Raw genomic sequence first — 14328 nt, forward strand, 5'->3', positions numbered from 1 at the left:
GCATTCAATAAGCTCCATGTTTTATTGTTCTTATTTACGGGCTTATTATCTACGGTTTGGTGATAATACACTTTTTTTTGCGTTCCTCTTTCTGGAAAACAATCAAAACCTTTTGACCTTTTGAGGGACTACTCACTTCTGGAATTTTATTTTACAATGATAATTCTTTTGCATAAATTAGATTATATAGCGACAGGATTCTTTAAAAAGATTCGACTAATTCTTTTGGTCCACTGTCAAGACTCATCACGCCAGATAGAATTCCATCAGTAATTTTGGCACTTCCAGTATTAGTATCTACAGCAAATTTCTCAGCTGTCACAACATCAACTGGAAGGTGAATGACAATTTTTTTTTCTTAGGCCTTTTCAATACTTTTTTCTACTATTTTTACACCTTCAAGATCAAAAAGTGAATATCGAATTTCCATATTGCTTATTAATTTCAAGAATGTTTATGAAAGAAGATCCTCAATCAGTTGCGTTTTATCAGTAACCTTAGCATCTCCTAAAATGATAAAGGATGTCCGCTTTGGATTCTTAAGGGCGTTTGCAAAACTTTGAAGTTTTTATCAGCAATAATCCTGAGTCTCGAATGTCAAAATTCATCTCCCGTCACAGAGCTATGACTTCTATGAACAGTGCCAAAGGCATCATTTTCAGAAACACCTCTGAGCCTTTTTAAGCCATCACGAAATTTTGTATAATATACTGTGCTGGCTTCTACTTTATGTCCCGAATCATCAATCTCATTACCTTCTTCTTTAATGTGGAATTATAAATATACTTTAAAAAAATATCTGATAGAACCCTAAGGGGGCTCAGCACATTCCTTTTCTATTTTAGTTCCAACAATATCATTCAAAATTTGAAGTCTTTTCCAAGAAGCTTCTTGAGCTCTATATCATTTATAGTTTTACCTTAAGAGTTTGGTTCATCATTGGAATTTTTTATTTTTAAACTTTAACCTCCTTTGTTGCAGCTCCAAAGTTAGTTGAAACTCCAAATTGGTCGGATACATCGTTAATAAGGACTCTGGAAAGTCTCTAAGATACACAAAGGCACATTAGAAAGCATATTATCCAAAGCTTAGCTGATGTTCATGTAATTCTTGTAGGGATATTTGTGGAAGGATGCAACCCATTAGACAGACTTCTTTTAATAAATTCAGCACCAGCAGATGACCGATCTATAAGCTCAAAATTAAAGCTCACTTATTATAACATAATAAAACATGGCATAGACTTAATTGGGAGTTTCATCAATTGAACTTCAAATAAGTCCAGAAAATTATGGAGCAGGCTAATTGGAGGTCTATATACAACAACAATATCAAAGATATAAATCTCTCTTGTAACTAGAAGAACAAACTACTTGCAATTTTTTTCTCTATAGATTGTTGGATTTTCTCTTGTTTAAGCTTTTAACCACGTTTCAGTTTAAGGGATCACCTGAAAGATGTTAGTATTTTTTAGTTCCGGTAAGAAATTATGCACAGAAGTCATTCCCAGATAATTCAAATGAAAAATGATAAGACCAAAGTTGGCCTTATCAAAATAAAAGGGTAGTGTATCTTTTTTAAAAAGAATCTCTTGATTGTTCATTGGTGAAGACCTCAGTAGCAGTAATATCTAAATTTCTATTTGTAATTTGATTAAACTGGCTGGAAAAATCATCCATTCGGGTTTCAAGTTGCATGACATTACTGTTCTTCGATGGTAAAAACAATATCTCTAATCATTATCAATAAAAGTTTATGCATGTGATGTTATAGGTTGGTGGTGTTAAAAAATCTTCCGCAAAAATTTGGTATTAGTATCTTCAGCAAATTTTTCAACAAGTATCTTCAGCAAAACACGGCATAGAGTTAATTGAACTTCATTTCATTAATTGAACTTTAAATAGGTCCCGTAAATTATGGAGCAGGCTCAATGGAGGTCTATATTCTAAAAAAATATAAAGGGTCCGATTCGTGCTTGAAATTATCAGAACAAAACATTCACAAACTTTCTCTCTATAGATTTTTAGATTTTCTCTTCTTTACGCCTTATAATCAGCCTGAATATAAGCTGCTAATCCTCCGTGTCGATAATATTTTTGATTCCTTACATATAAATTGCAAATAGGGTTATCCTTTAATTGCGAGTTCTTATCTTTTAACCACGTTTCAGTTAAATTGATCACCTAAAAGACATTAGAATTTATTAGTTTCGATAAAAATTATGTGCAAAATTCAGTCTTTGATAATTCAAATGAAAAACGTAATGGCCAAAGTGGCCATTATCAAAATACAAGGGTAGTGTATATTCCTTAAAAATTTCTCTTGATTGTTCATTGGTGTAGATCTCAGATGAAGCGCAAATCACTGCATGGAAACCCATTTTTCCTTCCGCTGTTGTCCACACAAGACAAAAAAAATTTCTGGAGAGTGGTGTAATTGTTCATTTCTTAGTAACATGATTCTACTAAGGAACATGTTCTATGCGCTATGATGCGCTTAAAAATCAGAAATTTCGGCACTTCCAGTATTAGCTTCTTCATAAAATTTTTAAGCTGTCGCAAAATACACTGTAAGTTAAATGACAGCTTTCTTTTTTCAGACTTTTGGAAGAAGTTTTCCCACAAATTTAGCACCTTCAGGCTCAAGGCTCAGGCTTCTTTCCACATTGTTTATTAATTTTAAGAATGTATATGAAAGTAGACTCTCAATAAGTTATATCTTGTCAGTAACTTTAACATCTCCTAAAATGATGAGGAATGGCCAGTCTAGATTCTCAAGGGCTTAGCAGAACATTGATGTCCTTTTTTTCAGCAAAGATCCTGAAGCTCGAATGTCAAAAGTACAAATTCTTTCTTGTAAATAGCAGAACAAAACACTCGCAAATCTTTTCACTAAATATTGTTAGATTTTCTCTTATTTAAGCCTTAGCCTCATCCTGAGTGTAAGCTCATTGGCCTTCTTGTTGGCAATACTCTCGATACCTTACATCTAAATTCCCACCTCGATACTCGATACTAAATTACATCTCGATACCTTACATCTAAATATATTTTCTGCCAATTCAAATGAAAAATGTTAAGGCCAAAGTGTCCCTTATCACAATACAATGGTAGTCTATCTTCCTTAAAAATATCTCTTGATGATTCATTGGAGAAAATCTCAGAAGTATAAATTTATAAATTTATATTTATCATTTCATTAAACTGGCTGAAAAAAATCAAGCTTTCGGCTTTCAAGTTGCATGACATTACTGTTCCACGGGTAAATAGATATATGTAACCATTATCATTAATAGTTAATGAATGTCACGTTATAGGCTGATGGTGGCAAAAAAAATATCAACTAAACATATACTTAGACAAATACAAAATAATATATAAGCCATATTTTTTTAATTGTTATAAAATCATCCAAAAACAACAGACCCATAGGACCCATTACAATTATTTTTGTTAACTCAAATATATATCAAACACTTATATTCATAATTATTTAATAAACTGTCTGATGTCACATCAGCACTTTATTGCATCAGCACTATCATACATTATAAAATTATGTGTTCATATTTGCAATTCGACGCCATGCTTCTTTTCATGGTCATTAATTAGAGTGAATACTTCATTTATTGGTAGTCGTTCATTTGAATCATCTCGCCGTTTGATGAGTAGGCAGGAGGGTACACCTTTCGACAACCAAGAATCAACTCCAAAATCGTGCTATTTTAATTTCAAATGAATCAACGTCTTCCTTTTGCCACGAACAGACTTCGGCGCAGTATCCGTCAGATACATTTTCTCGAATCCTCCAATTTGTTTTGTTTTTTTAGTTTCTTGGCGTTAATCAAAACATCATTCCTGATGAACTTCGATGGTAATTCAAATTTTTGCAATTTCACGTTTTACATGAAATCCGGCAACTTATTTTCGCTCGGGGCTGGGAGATCAAGGCCTTCAACAACAACCGTAGACAATAATTTATGTGCTCTTGTTTCTTGCTGAACATTCGTATTCTCGTCATCACTAAAGCTTCATTATTTTCTGTACTTTCCAATTTTGTAGTAAAGTTGTTGTTAAGTTTGGTCCTAGGAGGGGGTATGGGAAGAGTCGTATGGTTGATTAAAACTAGGGTAGCGTTAACCTGACTAATTATACGGGGCGTACCTACTGGGTATTGAGGAGAAGATTAAATAACGTTTTAGAGAGGCTGAACATAAATAAGGTTCTTTTTAATGGACTCAACAGTGACGATACAAGGATCTGTATATCTATAGGCCAGTGGGACTATTTGTCCCACAGAATATAAAGAACAAAAATATGATTATAACTATAAGATAGTTAATGTCACTCACACTTCCAAAGTACTCTTAAATAAAAAGGACCAGAGGTTACCTGAGAATAATAAGATGAAAAGTTACTAGATACAATAAAATGTATATTTTAACCTAAGATCGACCGCGCTTTTTCGGGCCACCAACATACATAAGCAGAGAAAGGGTTATTTCTCAATATCCTTGAATGCCTAAATTCAAGGATAGTTTTCCAAGATGTTAGGAACTTTTTATGGTTAAATTTCATCTGTTATTTTAGTGAAGTGGTATTTCCAAAACCCATGCTTTTATTTAGTGTTATGTATATTTTATTTTTTATCAAATTACTCTCTCTTTTACTAAGAGTTTCCAGAACTCTTCCCATCTTAATCTAAAGAAATTAATGCATAAACAATTTAGAACATGCTTATAATGGCATTCTTATTTAGTAGTTCATTTTTTTTTATATAGCCTCAATTTGCTTATTGAGGGTTATTTCTTGGCATGAATAGCCTAAAATATCTGCTTGATCTTCATGGTCAACAAATGGGTTTGTTTATCCCAGTGTTTGTCATCTTTGGTCTAGGATATAATGATTACACTTGTGTAAGTTTTTAACTTGGTATTTATATTCTCACTAATTACTGCACACAGTTTCCAAGATATCAGTTGATAAGTTTTGGTTTGGTTTCTGATGGTTTGAATTGCTAGTATAAAGGTAAAATTGAACTGACCTTGCTAACCAGTAGGTGGTTCAAATACGTTAAAATTTGTTGAAAATGTATGCAAAAGATGTAGCAAAAAATATAAATAAAAACCATGACTGTATCTATAACAAATTTATATTCAAGAATACAAATAGAATAGAATTGTCACATACACAATAAAAACACACACAATTTTATGTACACACATGTAATAGATAGGCCCAGCTAGACTTTTAATTCAATAAGTCTAATTAAGCGTAAATCACTGCATGGAGACCCATTGTTTTCTTCCGCTCTTGTCCAGATAGGAAAAAAAAATCTTTTCTGGAGAGTTGCTTAATTGGTAATTTCTTAGTGACATGATTTTGCTAAAGAACATATTCTATGCGCTATTATGCGCTCAAAAATCCACACTGCGACTATGCGCTATGCGCTATATGCACCCAAGGGTTGTCCCTTTTTAGCCTCACTCAACATACTTATATTGATAAGTTATGATATATATACTAAAATAACTTATTTTGTTGCATGAACTACACAATTAAAACTTCAATTTTTACCAGTATGAAAACAAATCCAATTATTTATCGCATTCAATAAACTCCTTGTTTTATTGTTCTTATTTACGGGCTTATTATCTACGGTTTGGCGATAATCCACTTTTTTCTTGCTTTCCTCTTTCTGGAAAACAATTTATAACTTTCGACCTGGTTAGGGCTACTCACTTTTGGAATTTTATTTTGCAATGATAATTCTTTTGCATCAATTAGATTTAATATCGACAGGATTCTTTAAAAAGATTCGATAAGTATTTCTGGTCCGCTGTCGAGACCCATAACGCCAGATAGAATTCCATTAGTAATTTTGGCAATTCCAGTATTAGTATATACAGTAAATTTTTCAGCTGTCATAAAATCAACTGGAAGATAAATGAAATTTTTTTTTTAGGCTTTTGCAAGAATTTTTTCTACAATTTTAGCACCTTCAAGATAAAAAATTGAATATCAAATTTCCATAGTTTTATTGCTTTTAATTATAAATAAAAGTTCAAATAGTAATAAAATCCTTTTAATAGACAGTGATGATGATAACAGTGATAGAAATTCACAAAAATACCAGATATTTCGGTCACATGTACAGTGACCGTTATCAGTAGTAAAACTAAAATAAAACAATTTAAAATAAAAGTTTATATACTAAATCAAATAACACTACATATTGTTTGAATCTCTAATTTTTTTCAAAGCAAAGGCGAAAGCTATTCTCTTTGACCTTCTTGGATTCGGTTCATTAGCGTTAAATGATATAACATTTGGACAAAGGTCAACTACATTGGGTGAATTGAACTTTACTATGTCAGATTTTAATAAATTATCATAGATAGAGTTCAGCCCATTTTCACCTGTAACCCGATTCAAAGCCATATTCTAGAATAACATTTTCTTAATTTCAAGAGTTTCACAAAAAATTTGATTTAAACCCCGATCCCTAGAAATCAAAGAGACGTTATCGAACAAAATAAAATGGTCTGGAAAATTAAAAATATATCCCGAAAGGGCTGAAGTAAAATCTTCAGACTTAGAATCTTACTTTAAAGCCGAAGAAATAGAATCTTTGTGTTGTAATAATCTCATTTCCAAACTCTGGTTAGTACGTCCCACATATGAGCTTCCGCAAGTACATGGGATCTGATAAACCCCACATTGTTGCCCCAATTAAGTTTGAGCCTTCCCAGAATTAAGAAAACTACCCAAAGTATTATTACTCTTTAAAGCTACCCTTATAACATTGCTTTGTAAAATTCATTTAAGTTTTTCACTTAGCCTGGGTACATATGGAAAGGAACAAAAAACATCCTTCTCCCGAGTTGTTTCCAAGACTTCTTTAGAAATCGCTAGAAACCTTTTTCTTCTTTTTGAAAAAGTCTGGTTAATTAACCATTCTGGATACATGTTGCTTATTAATATTTTCCTTGGAAAAACAACTCCTCCTTAACAAACTTGGAGAGCAAATACTAAGGATCCGATCAGTTAAAGAAATGATCAAACAAATTTTCACTCGGCGACCGTGACCGGAACTATAAGACAAAAATCTTGTTATTTGTCGGTTTTCCATAAATTTTAAAATCCAGACTATTTTTATTTGTCAAAAGAAGAACATCAATGAAAAGAAAGTTTGCCATTCTCTTCCAAATCAACACTAAACTTTAACTCCCCTCCCAAACAATTAAGATGTTCCAAAAATCCGTTTAATTCCTTCTTCCAATAATCCCATACTGAAATAATGTCATCCATATACCGGCCCCAGAAAATATGTTTAAAAAAATATGAATCCAACGCAATTGTTTCAATATTCTCCACAAAAATATTAGCTAATAAAGGGGATAAAGGGGCCCCCATAGGTAAACCATTTATTTGTTCGAAATACTCCCCTCTAAATTGAAAAAAAATAAGAAAACTAATTGCACAACCTTACTAAAAACATAATTACAGAAACTTCCAAATCGGTTTTGCCACTAATCAAATCGAAATTTCTTAACAGGTTTCCTTCTAAAAGAGTTTCGTCTGCTTCTACATCAGTATTTGTGTACATTGATACAATGTCGAAGCTTGAAAGCAAAAAACTCGAAGAAATTTCTACTTTTTTCAGTTTTTCAACCAAATTCGAAGAATTCTTAATATACAAAATTTGTGTAGACAAAAGTGGTTTATAGATTGACACTAACCATTTGCTCAAAACACTTGTTGGTGACCTTGTACTTGACACAATTGGTCATAATGGTAGGTTTGGCTTATGAATTTAGGGAAGTCCATATAATTTAGGGCACAAGGAACTGCGTGGCAGGCATTTGTAATAGAGTTGAGGTGTACTTTTTCCTTCATCCTTTAAGCACTTCAATTCGTTTTTAAACTTATTTGTAAAAGAGTCTGTTGGAATATACGATAGCTTCTTGTATGTTTTTTCATCATTTAGTAAACTTCTTAATTTTGATTCGCAGTCCTCAGTATTCATCGCAACTAAAGTGTTTCTCTTATCTGCTTTTGTTATGGTAATTGACCCTTTTTTTTTTAAGCTTTTGAGAGTCCTAATGTCTTTGATTGTCATAAGAGAAAATTTTATTTTCAATAAATAACTGGACAGGGTTTTTACGATAGAAGCTGTTACTAGGCCAACAAATTTTGCTAGGCTTATAGTTATATGCAAATATGTCTCTATTGAAGAAATAAGATCTTCCACGGGGACTTTATCCGGTTTAAAACAAAATTTTGGACGCTTTTCAAGCACTGATTGTTCTTGCATCGTTAAAGTTCTGGATGAAAAATTAACCACACCTGGTCCTAAACTTGACGAAGGTATTACCGCATTATTTGTTGATAATTTCGAAAACTTTCTTAGCAATCTCTCTCTGGAATGGCGAAAGTCATGATTGAAGTGATTTTTTCCTGTTTGTTGAATAAAACAAAAGTCACTTACATTAACATATTTTGATATAAGATATTCCAGGGAAAGTTTATCTCTCACTATTAAAGTCTTGAAATGTAAACTTTGAGGTTTCTATCAGCAAAAATCCTGAGTCTCCAATGTGACATTGGAGAATCAGTTTTTATGATATCAGTTTTTGGTTTCAGATGGTCTGAACTAATTGTATCAGGGAACAATTGAACTGGCCTTTCTACCCAACAGATGGTTCAAAATGTGTCAAAATTTGTTTAAAAATACATCCAAAAGATTAAAAAAAGTTGGTTTATAAAAGAACTTTGGTTGTATCTAAAATAAATTTTTATATAAGAATACAAATAAAGCAAAAATTGTTACATGGATAATAAAACACACGCAATTTTGTATATATCCATATATTAAACGGGCCCAGCTAAAATTTAAATTTGATAATTCTAATTAAGCGTAAATCACTGCATGGAACCCATTTTTCTCTTCCCCTCTTGTCCATATAAGATAAAAATCTTTTCTGGATATTGATGTAATTGGTCATTTCTTAGTGAAATGATTCTACTAAGGAATATATTCTGTACTTTATTAGCCGTTCAAAAATCAACACTTAAGTTTTTGTGCTCTGCGCTATATGCACCTAAGGGTTTTGCTTTTTTAGCCGTATGTTTTTTCAACCAAAAAAAAACTTTTCAACACAGTTCTCAACATACTTGTGTAGATACTACTAATACCACTACTAACAACTCACCGCGGCACCATGTCGCTTGAGGCCACCACAGCTACGCACGCTCCTCCTCCACCCAATCTATTCAAAGCCTCCTTTTTTACACCCACCCACGAAGTTCTCATTTCCTTTAAATCTTTCTTTATGACGTCCTCCCACCCCAGACGGGGACGACCTGCTTTCCGTTTAGCCCTAGATGGTTGGCCGAAAAGAACAATCTTCGGCAATCTGTCATCCTTCATCCAAACAACATGCCCTAACCACCTCAACCTTTCTTTCATTATAGACCTAGAAAGTGGTATTGAACCACATTTTTCGTAAAGCCTATTGTTTGAAATACGGTCAGTCAGCCGGGTACCCAGAACAATCCTTAAGCAATTTCTCAGGAAAACATCTAGCAAATCTTCATCCGCTTGTCGGAGCGTCCATGCTTCAGAGCCATATTTGACCACTGTCATCACTGTAGCTTCTAAGATTCTAATCTTGGTTTGCAGACTTATCTTCCTATTCTTCCAGACTTTTTATAACTGTGAAAAAACACCCTGAGCCTTGGCTATTCTATTTTTAACATCTTCACTGCTCCCACCATCTTTACTAATAATACTACCAAGGTAAGTGAAACTGCCCACCTGATCAATCTTCTCATTACCCAACGTCACCTTTTCATCTTCACTTATTCCTAGCCTTAGTGACTTGGTCTTCCTAACATTAATTTTCAAACCAATACTAGCACCCTGAACTCGCAAAACCTCTAAAACTTCATTCATTTTGCTCACACTTTCATCTAGGATGCTTAAATCATCAGCATAATCCAAGTCCAGGAGACTTTTTCCTCCCCATTTGATTCCGTGGTCTCCCATTGCCTTTCCTGTGCTCCTTAAAACAAAGTCCATCAAAATAATCCATATAAAGGGGGATAGAACACAACCCTGCTTTGGACTCTAAGTGAATAATAATTTGGACTCTAAGGTGGATATGCGAGGTTGAGATCCCCGGAGATGATTGCACATTTTGAGATTTCTCCCTCTCCTTCTTCCTCGAATTTATGGCCTGTTTGTTATGGATATAAGTAAACAGATAAGAATTTTTAAAACGGAATTTTCTTTTCTGCTGTAATCTAGATTTTTGCACTGTTAATTTGTATCAAAGTATTTGTTAAGGAAGGAAGATGTTTGATGCGCTAGGCTGAACACCCCCTTGCGCAAGTATGCTAAATAAAATGTTATAAATGATAAGCTTAGATCCACAAGCAAATTCTTTGGAAGAGGGAGTCCTTATCGAATTTGGAAAGGTTTAACTAGGTTGCAAGTTGGAGCTAATGAGCAGGATTTTTTACGGTGGCACCGGATAGGATTTATTAGATGCAACGCATATTGCCTCTGATATTAGGCTCTGAATGAAACAGTTAAGGAAAACGACTTTAAGCAAGGATTGTTCCGTGCCCATAGTAACTATTACTCTAGAAAAGGATCAACATGTCAAACAATACGTTGAAGAAATATAGCTTTCATGATTATTCTATATGTATGAAATTTATTAACTTCAAAATTATTCATCAGAGATATTCATATATAATGATTTGCATAACTTTAAGAAAACTAAACAGGGAGTGGATTTAATCGAATTGCTTCATTTAATTCAACCCTGTAACAGTTGCAAGATTTTATATGCAAAGAGATGAAATTTCTCATTTATTTTGGAGAAGTTAGTGACATACAAGTATGCACACTTTTGTTTGTACTTTATCTTCGAATGTGTTGATTGTAAGAAACTGGTGGTTACAGAACATGAGAAGAGGGCTCCTTAAGAGAAAATTGAAAGATCTAGTTTTCGTTTTAAATAACAAATGACAGCTTGCTTAGAAAGGTGCCAATTCCTACCAACTTTTACCTCGGAGCTGAATCACAGAATGAAAAGAACAAAAATAGTATATTGTTAATAATTGGAGTGGGCCGATTTAATTAAAATGATCAAAAACAATAAACTTTCAAAAGTGATTTTACTACATGATGACGCAGATATTCCTAAATATATGCAGCCTAATGTCTGTATAAAATAAATAGTTGTAGGGGGGAAAGGTACCTAGTTTAGGTTAGGTTATATATTTAAAATATGCTATGCTTTACCCCCACCCCCCTGATGTGAAAATATATAGCCGAAATTTGTTTCCGAACTATTATTTACTTATTACTATTATATAAAATTATAAATTTTTTCTTACATAACGAAAATCCGTCGGAACCACTAACCGTCAGAACGTCTACAGTCATAACATCGACACGTCATTACATGCTAAAAAAATTTTGTCGAAGTTATGACGTGTCGATGTTGTGACTGTCGACGTTCTGACGGCTAGCGATTTTGACTGTTAATGACCTGACATGTAGATGTTGTGATTGTCGATGTTCTGACAGGTAGCGATTGTGACTGTCGATGAACTGACGTGTCGATGTTATGACTGTCGATGTTCTGACGGGTAGCGATCGTGACTGTCGATGTCCTGACGTGTCGATATTATGACTGTCAATGTCCTGAAGTGTCGATGTTCTGACGGATTTTCCTTGTCAACGAAATGACGTTTAGTGCTTGTGACGGTTAGATGAAATGGTAGCATCCCGTTAGTAGAATGTGAATTTTTGGCCCATAATAGAGCTATATACTTTATTCTCTGATGCTTACAAAATCGTAGACAGTATTATTAAGTAAGGTAAAATAACACTCTTTTTGCAATTTTGAAAGGGTTGGGTGGTGCTGGCTCAGTAATAGCACGGTTTACCATTTCTGATAAGTGATGCGGAATAATCTTTGTTCGTTTTAAGTTTTTATGTTGCTCCTTACTTTCAGTTGACTTTATAATTTCTGATCGTTTTTCAAATAATGCCAGGAAATCTACCCACCCCCCCTCCCAAGGAAATTCCCACACCCACAAAAAACTACTTCCATGGAAAACTATCGCTTAAAATACTCCTCCTGGAAAACTAACCCCCTGACAATTCTATCCTCGCAGCGAATTTCCCCAAAAAAATTTTGTGGACAATTCTGCGCAACACATTCTCCTTAGCATACTTTTATTTTTAAAAAAATTTGTTCATTTTTGTTCATTTTTATAGGCCTTTTCACACTGGAGATTTGCCTTATGTTGAAAATTTTTTCTAGCCCCTATCCTCAAACCCCGTCCAGGGAAAAATCCACCAGTGAACTCCAACCCCAATGAAAATTATTCCCGGGTAATCTCCCTCCCCAGAAAACCTCCACATGTAAAATTATGTCACCAAAGACAAAAAAAGACAAAAAAAAACGAATGTCGAACAGGAATTCAGGCAAATTCCCGTTGTGTAAAATTTCTCCTTGAAAGTTCACCCCCAGCAACTTCCCTCCAAACCGAGACTTCTTTTTTTTTAATTTGTAGACTTTTTTTTACTTTTTTATCCTGAAAAGATACTTATACAACTTTTGGCTGTAAAAGGATATACGTACATTAGAAAAATTGTAGGAAGCCCCAGATATGAACAGAGATAATTTACCTTGTCAAAAAAATCTTTACGAAAAGTAATTTTTCTGAGTAGATGTAAAGCAAATTATTGCTTTGCAAACACAAAATTTACTATACTGTTTTTATTACTTACCCATTTGTATGCAGCATAATGTCAACTATATTTTATAGCAATTTCTCAAAATTATCTCGAAAGACCCATTGTCAATTTTGGAGTACCTACAGGACAATTTGCTCGATTTTAACAGTTGTTGGGTGGAAATAATCTAACATAGTTGGTCTCCGAAAAACCTTCTATGAGAAAACGGATGAGATACAATTTATTATCAATTGTCAAACAAAACTTATTGTAATAAAAGTAAAATGACGGAATATAAGCGATCAAAGTACTGAATTAGAAATTTCCTTTAACGGTAACTGCAACATGTGAAATGGATATTTTTACATTTTTTGTATTCAATGAATAATTGGGATAAATTAAAACTCCACGTTACGAGGATAAAATTCAATCAACAGAAGATGTAAGAAATGTAAACTCTTTTGATTTATACGACATAAGATTAAACTCTGCAAGTATGCAGTACAAGGGGAAGATAATCATTCTCCCTTAGTGGCCTCGAGACGGAAAGGTTACCAGAGTCATTGCAAAAATATTTATGAGCACAAAAACAATAAAAGGACAAAATGTAAATAATAATGGAAATAAGGAAGAGATGTCAAAAGGAAAAGACTGAGGAAAAAAATTCTGTATGATATTTCACATTCTTCACGATACAATAAAAAAGTCATTAAAATGCACTCTGAATGCATTATACGATTGTTTTAACGTCCTGAAAGAGTTCTGATCATAGAATTTTGAATATTGATTAAAAGAAATTTAATTAATCTCACAGTTCCAAAACAGATACTGGAGGAAAACATTTCTGCGCTTGAATATTACAAAAATAGAATTTCACACTATTGAACATTTAAAAAGTAGAGAGTAAAGTGAAAAAAAGAGCAGCAAACAATCTATTATAACTTGTAATGAAATTCAGCTCAATATACACATGTGATGAGAACTATATTAGATATGTAGTGGCAATGGGTGGATTCGGAATAAACTAACAATTAAATTTTGGTGCAAAAATGAATTCAACAAACATAACCACCATATAGAATGGGTGTAAAGCACTTTTACGCCTTGACTGGACTTACTTGACTTAAGTCCTATCCGTCATCGGAGGTCGTCTTGGGGCTTCTTTCTTCGTAATGGTGCAGATATGTATTCTGTATGCCTTACAGTCTTCTGCTAGGTAAATGGTTGGAAAGGTTCACCACAAAGAGAGAATTGGACTAAGTTCTCTCTTAAAATATTAATAAATATTTGATTACAATTCAATTTTTGTGAGTATATTTGTAGTAAAATTTAACTCATAACATATATCACAAATTTTAGGTTCCCTGCAACATTTATTTACACACTAGTATAATTGGAACGCGACTTTGAACTATTTATGAGATCAACTTTCATTTATTAGACCTTTTAACACTTAATATGTAAATGTGAGTATATTTACAAGTACATTCTATGAAAATGAAAAAAAACAGTTTACCTAGAAGTTTGAATAGAGAATGACATTAAATATTCATTGATTATTAGTTT

The 14328-nt window shown here is 33.2% G+C and overlaps 1 pseudogene; it reads right to left on the minus strand.

Annotated features, from left to right (window-relative positions):
• Window positions 1-202: 202 nt before the first annotated feature.
• Window positions 203-14328, minus strand: part of LOC148946469 (phosphoglycerate kinase 1-like) — a 31967-nt pseudogene continuing 17841 nt past the window's right edge.

The sequence above is a fragment of the Artemia sp. Qi Xiang Cuo genome, chromosome 12, assembly GCF_049724085.1.
Source record: "Artemia sp. Qi Xiang Cuo chromosome 12, ASM4972408v1, whole genome shotgun sequence".
Taxonomy (NCBI): Eukaryota; Metazoa; Arthropoda; class Branchiopoda; order Anostraca; family Artemiidae; genus Artemia; species Artemia sp. Qi Xiang Cuo.